The sequence below is a fragment of the Gymnoscopelus braueri genome (genome assembly GCF_963280865.1).
Source record: "Gymnoscopelus braueri genome assembly, chromosome: 11".
NCBI classification, from domain to species: Eukaryota; Metazoa; Chordata; class Actinopteri; order Myctophiformes; family Myctophidae; genus Gymnoscopelus; species Gymnoscopelus braueri.
In genome coordinates this window covers 51872257-51881873 of record NC_137613.1, presented here as the reverse complement: position 1 = coordinate 51881873, position 9617 = coordinate 51872257, and positions in this window count along the sequence as shown.

The window sequence follows — 9617 nt, the reverse complement described above, 5'->3', positions numbered from 1 at the left end:
ATTCACACAGACTTTACAGGGATAAAACATTCAGTTTATTGTGTAACCTGTGGTAAAAGGAGTTGCTCATTGTTTGTCACCTGTAACTCCTCTGCAGTACTGGCACTGTGGGTTGAACTGCTAAACAGAGCATGGACCAAACCATGTAGCTTAAGTAGGGGAGGTCCCAGTGGAAGGTGCCATGTACTGTAGAGGAGGAGGGGTGTTTCACAATGTTTATGTGCAAAGTATTATATTATCTATGGAAATGAATTCAAACACAAAATGGGGTTCAGTCTGAAAGTACCATATCTATTTATGTGTTGGGTTATTCATGTTATATTTGTCAGCTTGTAGATAAGCTATTTTTGAAGGTTAATGGCTGCCTCTGTTGTGGTAGGATCCTCTCCTATAAAAAGGAGACAGCAGAGTCAGAGCTTCAGTTATGTTTGGGCAGGCAGAGAGCCCAGTCAGAGCTGCCAGGGCCCCCTCATAGGGGTGTAGCCTAAGTGCGCGTTGTTTTGTTCTGTTACCTTTTTGTTAAGTTTTGCATTAATTTCCTGAGTTCGTTATCTTCGTATTTTTTGGCCAGCATTATTTTTGTTATTCGATACATGCACTGTAAAAAGCTGCACTGACTTGGTGGAGGAGAAGTGGAAGAAATAAAGACCACAAAAGAGAGCATTTCTGACTGTTTTTGGAGTCTCGACCTCCGGTCAACTTTACATGTGGTGTCAGAAGAAAGGAAACAACAGTCAGGATGCCTCCAAAGCCACAATTAAGAAGCAACCAGCAGCAAGTAGCGCTCTCCGAGGAGGAAGACGGTGCCGCAGGGGGAGAAATGGAGGAACAAGTCCAACCCACGGTGAGCACCACCTCGTCCCAGGAGGCAACATTCTCCAACCTGGCAAAAATGTTCGACACATATATTCAGTCGCAAATGGAGAAGGATAGGAAGCAAGACAGGGAGAGGGAGCGACAGGAGCGGAAACTCGACGTGATCAACCATCAAATAACCCAGCTCCAGTTGGACATGGAGGCAGCCAGGCCGAGGGCGCCACCAGTGGCAACGGAGCCAGCGATGGGGTCGCCAGCAGCGGCACCAGCGGGACCAGGGACGGGATCTGCAGCAGCAGGACCATCATCGGTACCAGTGCCAATGGGGGACCCGAGGCTGGTGAGGTTAGAAGACTCGGATGACATTGAACATTTTCTCACAACATTTGAGAGGCTGGCGGTGGTGTACAGATGGCCACGACAGCAGTGGGCCATCCGGCTGATTCCCTTGCTGACGGGCAAAGCAAGAGGTGCGTTTGTAGCAATGGACTCGGCCTACACACAAGACTACGACCGGCTGAAAGCGGCAGTGTTGAGAAAGTATGAGGTGAACAGAGACTCTTACCGACAACGATTCCGGAGCCTTGAGGTGCCACCAGGCGAGTCACCTCATGAGCTGTATACCCGCCTCAGAGACCTATTCAACAAGTGGGTGGACTTCTCTGTTGCGTCCAAGAAGGACATCATGGAGATGGTGGTCCTAGAGCAATACCTGAGGGTCCTCTACCCAGAAGTGAAGGTCTGGGTCAAAGAACGGGATCCGGAGACGGCGGAAGACGCGGCGGACCTCGTCGACACCTACATCTCAGCACACAAAGGTCCAGGCTCCTACCTCTACGCCGGACAGCGCCAGGCGAAGGGTAAGTCTGAGGGTTGGTTCAAGGGGGGTAGTCCTCAGAGTAGCTCTCATTCCCAACCTAGATCAGGCAGGCCAGTGGTTCAGGAGCACACTAACCCCAGGTCACAGCCAGGTGATAAGTCACAGATTGTGTGTTATAATTGTGGTGAGGTAGGCCATACACGCCCAGTTTGCCCCCTCAAAAAGCACAAATCCACCAGTCTTTGCTATGTCCCTAGGCCTGAGTTCACTGTACGCCCTGAAGAACAGCCAGACTCCCCTTTGACCACTGTTCAGCTAAATGGAAAGCCTTACACTGCCCTGCTAGACACAGGCTGTTCACAGTCTCTAGTTCAGTCTCACCTGGTTGCTAGAGAGATGTGGAATGAGGGAGACTCAATGTCAGTCATTTGTGTCCATGGCCATGAAGAACAGAGCCCTACTGCAGACATTTACCTTGAGGTTAAAGGTCAGGTGTACCTCATGAAAGTTGGTGTTGTCCCAGAATTGCCCTACCCCATCCTGCTAGGTACAGATTTACCAGTCCTGTATGACCTAATCTATGAAAGCAGGGAAAGGTTTTGTGGTGTTGTGACACGTGCCAGAGCCAGGCAGGCTCCATTTCCGGAGGTACAGCCACCAGTTTCCTCTGTAATCCAGCAGGCAGGGCCACCTGTTACACCTGAGGCAGTGTCAGTTACAGAACCCCTACCTATCACACCCGACACGCAGGCAGACACATTGCAGCTAATGCCATTTCATGGGGAGGTGGTAGGGGAGCCCACAGTTACACAGGAGGACAGATTGGAGAGGCGCAGACAGCAAGTGGGGGAACTTATACCACAGTTCACAGAGCAGGCAGAGCCAGAGGTTCCAGCTCCAGAGCTGCATGTAGACGGGTTACCCTGTGATCTTGCTAAGTGTCAGCGTGAGGACTCCACTCTTGTGCACTGTTTTAAAGAGGCAGAGAAGGAACACTCAATAAATTTGCCCCACCATGAGCGCTATGAGATAGAAAATGACCTTCTGTATAGACTCAGTGAAGATGGCAGACAGCTGGTACTTCCCAAACCCTGTAGAGAGGAAGTTCTGAGGGTGGGTCACACAATCCCTTGGGCAGGTCACCTAGGCTTTATGAAAACCCTGTTGCGCATTTCTAAGAGGTTTTGTTGGCCAGGGATGTATAGCCAGGTTAAGGACTATTGTAAAACCTGTCCAGAATGCCAGTTAACCGCAGGGAAAAAGACAGCCCCTGTACCCCTAATTCCACTCCCTGTCATTGGTACCCCATTTGAGAGAATAGGAGTAGATGTAGTGGGCCCCCTGGAGAGAAGCAAATCAGGAAACAGGTTCATTCTTGTTATCAGTGACTATGCCACCAGATACCCCGAGGCTATTCCCATGAGAGAGGTGACGGCTAGGCAGGTAGCATCAGCTTTGCTGAAGTTCTTCTCTCAAGTAGGGATTCCTAGGGAGGTTTTGACAGACCAGGGTCCCAACTTTATGAGCCGTACGCTCTCACAGGCCTATCAGCTGTTAGGGATTAAGAGAGTAAGGACTACCCCCTACCACCCTCAGACTGATGGGCTGGTAGAGCGTTTCAACCAGACTTTGAAAGGCATGCTCAAGAAGTTTGTATCAGAGACTGGTAAAGACTGGGACAAATGGCTGCCATATATTCTGTTTGCCTACCGCGAGGTCCCTCAGGCCTCGACGGGCTTTTCACCTTTTGAGCTGCTTTACGCCCACCAGGTCAGAGGTCCTCTGGATGTGCTCCGTGAAACCTGGGAGGGTCCAGCTCTCGCACAGGACATGAACATCATTTCCTACGTCCTGAATATGCGAGAGCAACTCATGAGGTCCACCACCATCGCCAGAGAACATCTACTCCAAGCCCAGGCAAAGCAGAAAGACTGGTATGACCGGTCAGCCAGGCAGCGAAGTCTCCAGCCGGGGGACGACGTCTTGTTGCTGTTGCCGACATCAGAGCATAAGCTGTTGGCAAAGTGGCAGGGTCCCTACAAGGTCAAGCAGAAGATGGGTCCGGTGACGTACCAGATCCACATGCCGGAACGCAGACAGCCGTTGCAGACGTTCCATATCAACATGCTTAAGAAATGGAATCCTCGTCCCACCCCACCGCCACCAGCTATCCACGCTCTGTACATCAAGGCTGTGAGGGAGGAAGAGGAAACACCGGAGCAGTACCTACCAGTGCCAGAGGGTGAGCCACAGCTGGAGCTGAGCCACCTGGAGGGGGAGAAGAGGAAGGAGCTTCTTCAGATCCTGCCCAGACACCTGTTTGGGTTAACTCCAGGCCGCACCGACGTCACCCACCACCGCATCACCTTGAAGGAGCCAGAGCCTCTTCGCCAGGCTGTCTACAGGGTTCCAGAACGCCTGCTGCCAGTCCTGAAGAAGGAGATCGAGGCGATGAAGGAAATGGGTGTCATCGAGCCATCGTCCAGTGAATGGAGCAGCCCAATCATCTTGGTCCCCAAGAAAGATGGAACCCTGAGGTTCTGTCTGGATTTTAGGAAGGTGAATAGGGTCAGTAAGAGGGACTTGTATCCAATGCCAAGAATTGACGACCTCTTGGAGAGGGTTGGCAGGTCACGCTACATCACTACCCTCGACCTGTGTAAGGGTTACTGGCAGGTTCCCCTCAACCCAGAGAGCAAAGAAATAACCGCTTTTAGAACACCGTTTGGACATTTCCAGTTTACTGTCCTGCCCTTTGGTCTCCATGGGGCCCCCGCAACTTTCCAGCGGTTAATGGACAAAGTTCTGGTCGGCACAGAGTCCTTCGCAGCGGCATACCTGGATGACGTGGTGGTGTACAGCAGTTCCTGGGAAGAACATCTGACCCATCTACAGGCAGTGTTGCAGAGACTCAAGAGGGCGGGCCTGACCATCCGTCCGGACAAGTGCTCCCTGGCCAAACATGAGACTGAGTACTTGGGGTATGTGCTGGGTAATGGGGTCATTCGTCCACAGGTGGGGAAACTCGAGGCTGTCAGATTGGCTGAGAGACCCACGACCAAGTCTCAGGTCAAATCATTCATTGGCCTGATAGGCTGGTATGGCCGTTTCATTCCCCGTTTATCCACTATCTCAGCTCCCCTCACCGATCTCACTAAAAAGAACTTGCCCAACAAGGTGAGATGGACCGAGGACTGCGAGGTGGCCTTCAATACCCTGAAAGACTTTTTATGCAAGGAACCCATTCTGAAAAGCCCTGACTTCGAACAGCCGTTCGTGGTCCAGACGGATGCCTCAGACGTGGGCATTGGGGCGGCGTTGCTGCAAGGGGAAGCAGGTAACCTCTGTCCCATCGTCTACATCAGCAGGAAGCTCCTCAAGCATGAGGTGCCATACTCTGTGGTGGAAAAGGAGTGCCTTGCCATAAAATGGGCACTTGACTCCCTGAAGTACTATCTTTTGGGGAGAGAGTTCACCTTAGAGACAGACCACCGGGCATTGACCTGGTTGAAGGACATGAAAGACACTAACTCCCGAATCACTAGGTGGTTCCTGGCTATGCAGCCGTATGACTTTGTGGTTCTTTACAGGAAGGGGTCCGAGAATTGCACCGCTGACTTCCTGTCTAGGACGCCACAGGGGGCGTCTTCAGAAGGGGGGGGAAATGTCACGGGGCAACCTGTGCCCTATATATAAAGACACAGGGGTTAAGGGCAGTTCACGCACACACACACCACACAGCTGCGTCCGATTCATAATCAAGACCACCGGCCGGTTTGGAAGCGGTGACTGTGGGAAGTGTGGCAGATATGTCCTAACCAAATGTCAATACTATAATGTCAATACTGTTGAATGCATTCACAAATTCACAAGTAATTCACACAGACTTTACAGGGATAAAACATTCAGTTTATTGTGTAACCTGTGGTAAAAGGAGTTGCTCATTGTTTGTCACCTGTAACTCCTCTGCAGTACTGGCACTGTGGGTTGAACTGCTAAACAGAGCATGGACCAAACCATGTAGCTTAAGTAGGGGAGGTCCCAGTGGAAGGTGCCATGTACTGTAGAGGAGGAGGGGTGTTTCACAATGTTTATGGGCAAAGTATTATATTATCTATGGAAATGAATTCAAACACAAAATGGGGTTCAGTCTGAAAGTACCATATCTATTTATGTGTTGGGTTATTCATGTTATATTTGTCAGCTTGTAGATAAGCTATTTTTGAAGGTTAATGGCTGCCTCTGTTGTGGTAGGATCCTCTCCTATAAAAAGGAGACAGCAGAGTCAGAGCTTCAGTTATGTTTGGGCAGGCAGAGAGCCCAGTCAGAGCTGCCAGGGCCCCCTCATAGGGGTGTAGCCTAAGTGCGCGTTGTTTTGTTCTGTTACCTTTTTGTTAAGTTTTGCATTAATTTCCTGAGTTCGTTATCTTCGTATTTTTTGGCCAGCATTATTTTTGTTATTCGATACATGCACTGTAAAAAGCTGCACTGACTTGGTGGAGGAGAAGTGGAAGAAATAAAGACCACAAAAGAGAGCATTTCTGACTGTTTTTGGAGTCTCGACCTCCGGTCAACTTTACAATAATACTAATAGAAAAGCACTTAGGGTACCACTACTAGCAGCTTGCTAAATAACAAAAGAATGCTGCTATACTCAACTACCACAGGTCAGGAGCTCAGTTCACTTCAGATGTTGGTTACACACTGAAGAGAATACTCTCAACCTGCCTACTTATCCCTTGAGCTGTGCTGGCTAAACCACACACTTCACAAGGCAATCAAGTGGCCTATACAGGGTGAAACTACTTGTACTACTACAAAGTGCCAATAGCCTACTGCTTGAAGCACACAAACAATACAACTATAAACTACAGACTACCACACAAGCTAATAATATAATACTAATAGAAAAGCACTTAGGGTACCACTACTAGCAGCTTGCTAAATAACAAAAGAATGCTGCTATACTCAACTACCACAGGTCAGGAGCTCAGTTCACTTCAGATGTTGGTTACACACTGAAGAGAATACTCTCAACCTGCCTACTTATCCCTTGAGCTGTGCTGGCTAAACCACACACTTCACAAGGCAATCAAGTGGCCTATACAGGGTGAAACTACTTGTACTACTACAAAGTGCCAATAGCCTACTGCTTGAAGCACACAAACAATACAACTATAAACTACAGACTACCACACAAGCTAATAATATAATACTAATAGAAAAGCACTTAGGGTACCACTACTAGCAGCTTGCTAAATAACAAAAGAATGCTGCTATACTCAACTACCAGAGGTCAGGAGCTCAGTTCACTTCAGATGTTGGTTACACACTGAAGAGAATACTCTCAACCTGCCTACTTATCCCTTGAGCTGTGCTGGCTAAACCACACACTTCACAAGGCAATCAAGTGGCCTATACAGGGTGAAACTACTTGTACTACTACAAAGTGCCAATCGCCTACTGCTTGAAGCACACAAACAATACAACTATAAACTACAGACTACCACACAAGCTAATAATATAATACTAATAGAAAAGCACTTAGGGTACCACTACTAGCAGCTTGCTAAATAACAAAAGAATGCTGCTATACTCAACTACCAGAGGTCAGGAGCTCAGTTCACTTCAGATGTTGGTTACACACTGAAGAGAATACTCTCAACCTGCCTACTTATCCCTTGAGCTGTGCTGGCTAAACCACACACTTCACAAGGCAATCAAGTGGCCTATACAGGGTGAAACTACTTGTACTACTACAAAGTGCCAATAGCCTACTGCTTGAAGCACACAAACAATACAACTATAAACTACAGACTACCACACAAGCTAATAATATAATACTAATAGAAAAGCACTTAGGGTACCACTACTAGCAGCTTGCTAAATAACAAAAGAATGCTGCTATACTCAACTACCAGAGGTCAGGAGCTCAGTTCACTTCAGATGTTGGTTACACACTGAAGAGAATACTCTCAACCTGCCTACTTATCCCTTGAGCTGTGCTGGCTAAACCATACACTTCACAAGGCAATCAAGTGGCCTATACAGGGTGAAACTACTTGTACTACTACAAAGTGCCAATAGCCTACTGCTTGAAGCACACAAACAATACAACTATAAACTACAGACTACCACACAAGCTAATAATATAATACTAATAGAAAAGCACTTAGGGTACCACTACTAGCAGCTTGCTAAATAACAAAAGAATGCTGCTATACTCAACTACCAGAGGTCAGGAGCTCAGTTCACTTCAGATGTTGGTTACACACTGAAGAGAATACTCTCAACCTGCCTACTTATCCCTTGAGCTGTGCTGGCTAAACCACACACTTCACAAGGCAATCAAGTGGCCTATACAGGGTGAAACTACTTGTACTACTACAAAGTGCCAATCGCCTACTGCTTGAAGCACACAAACAATACAACTATAAACTACAGACTACCACACAAGCTAATAATATAATACTAATAGAAAAGCACTTAGGGTACCACTACTAGCAGCTTGCTAAATAACAAAAGAATGCTGCTATACTCAACTACCAGAGGTCAGGAGCTCAGTTCACTTCAGATGTTGGTTACACACTGAAGAGAATACTCTCAACCTGCCTACTTATCCCTTGAGCTGTGCTGGCTAAACCACACACTTCACAAGGCAATCAAGTGGCCTATACAGGGTGAAACTACTTGTACTACTACAAAGTGCCAATAGCCTACTGCTTGAAGCACACAAACAATACAACTATAAACTACAGACTACCACACAAGCTAATAATATAATACTAATAGAAAAGCACTTAGGGTACCACTACTAGCAGCTTGCTAAATAACAAAAGAATGCTGCTATACTCAACTACCAGAGGTCAGGAGCTCAGTTCACTTCAGATGTTGGTTACACACTGAAGAGAATACTCTCAACCTGCCTACTTATCCCTTGAGCTGTGCTGGCTAAACCACACACTTCACAAGGCAATCAAGTGGCCTATACAGGGTGAAACTACTTGTACTACTACAAAGTGCCAATAGCCTACTGCTTGAAGCACACAAACAATACAACTATAAACTACAGACTACCACACAAGCTAATAATATAATACTAATAGAAAAGCACTTAGGGTACCACTACTAGCAGCTTGCTAAATAACAAAAGAATGCTGCTATACTCAACTACCAGAGGTCAGGAGCTCAGTTCACTTCAGATGTTGGTTACACACTGAAGAGAATACTCTCAACCTGCCTACTTATCCCTTGAGCTGTGCTGGCTAAACCACACACTTCACAAGGCAATCAAGTGGCCTATACAGGGTGAAACTACTTGTACTACTACAAAGTGCCAATCGCCTACTGCTTGAAGCACACAAACAATACAACTATAAACTACAGACTACCACACAAGCTAATAATATAATACTAATAGAAAAGCACTTAGGGTACCACTACTAGCAGCTTGCTAAATAACAAAAGAATGCTGCTATACTCAACTACCAGAGGTCAGGAGCTCAGTTCACTTCAGATGTTGGTTACACACTGAAGAGAATACTCTCAACCTGCCTACTTATCCCTTGAGCTGTGCTGGCTAAACCACACACTTCACAAGGCAATCAAGTGGCCTATACAGGGTGAAACTACTTGTACTACTACAAAGTGCCAATCGCCTACTGCTTGAAGCACACAAACAATACAACTATAAACTACAGACTACCACACAAGCTAATAATATAATACTAATAGAAAAGCACTTAGGGTACCACTACTAGCAGCTTGCTAAATAACAAAAGAATGCTGCTATACTCAACTACCAGAGGTCAGGAGCTCAGTTCACTTCAGATGTTGGTTACACACTGAAGAGAATACTCTCAACCTGCCTACTTATCCCTTGAGCTGTGCTGGCTAAACCACACACTTCACAAGGCAATCAAGTGGCCTATACAGGGTGAAACTACTTGTACTACTACAAAGTGCCAATAGCCTACTGCTT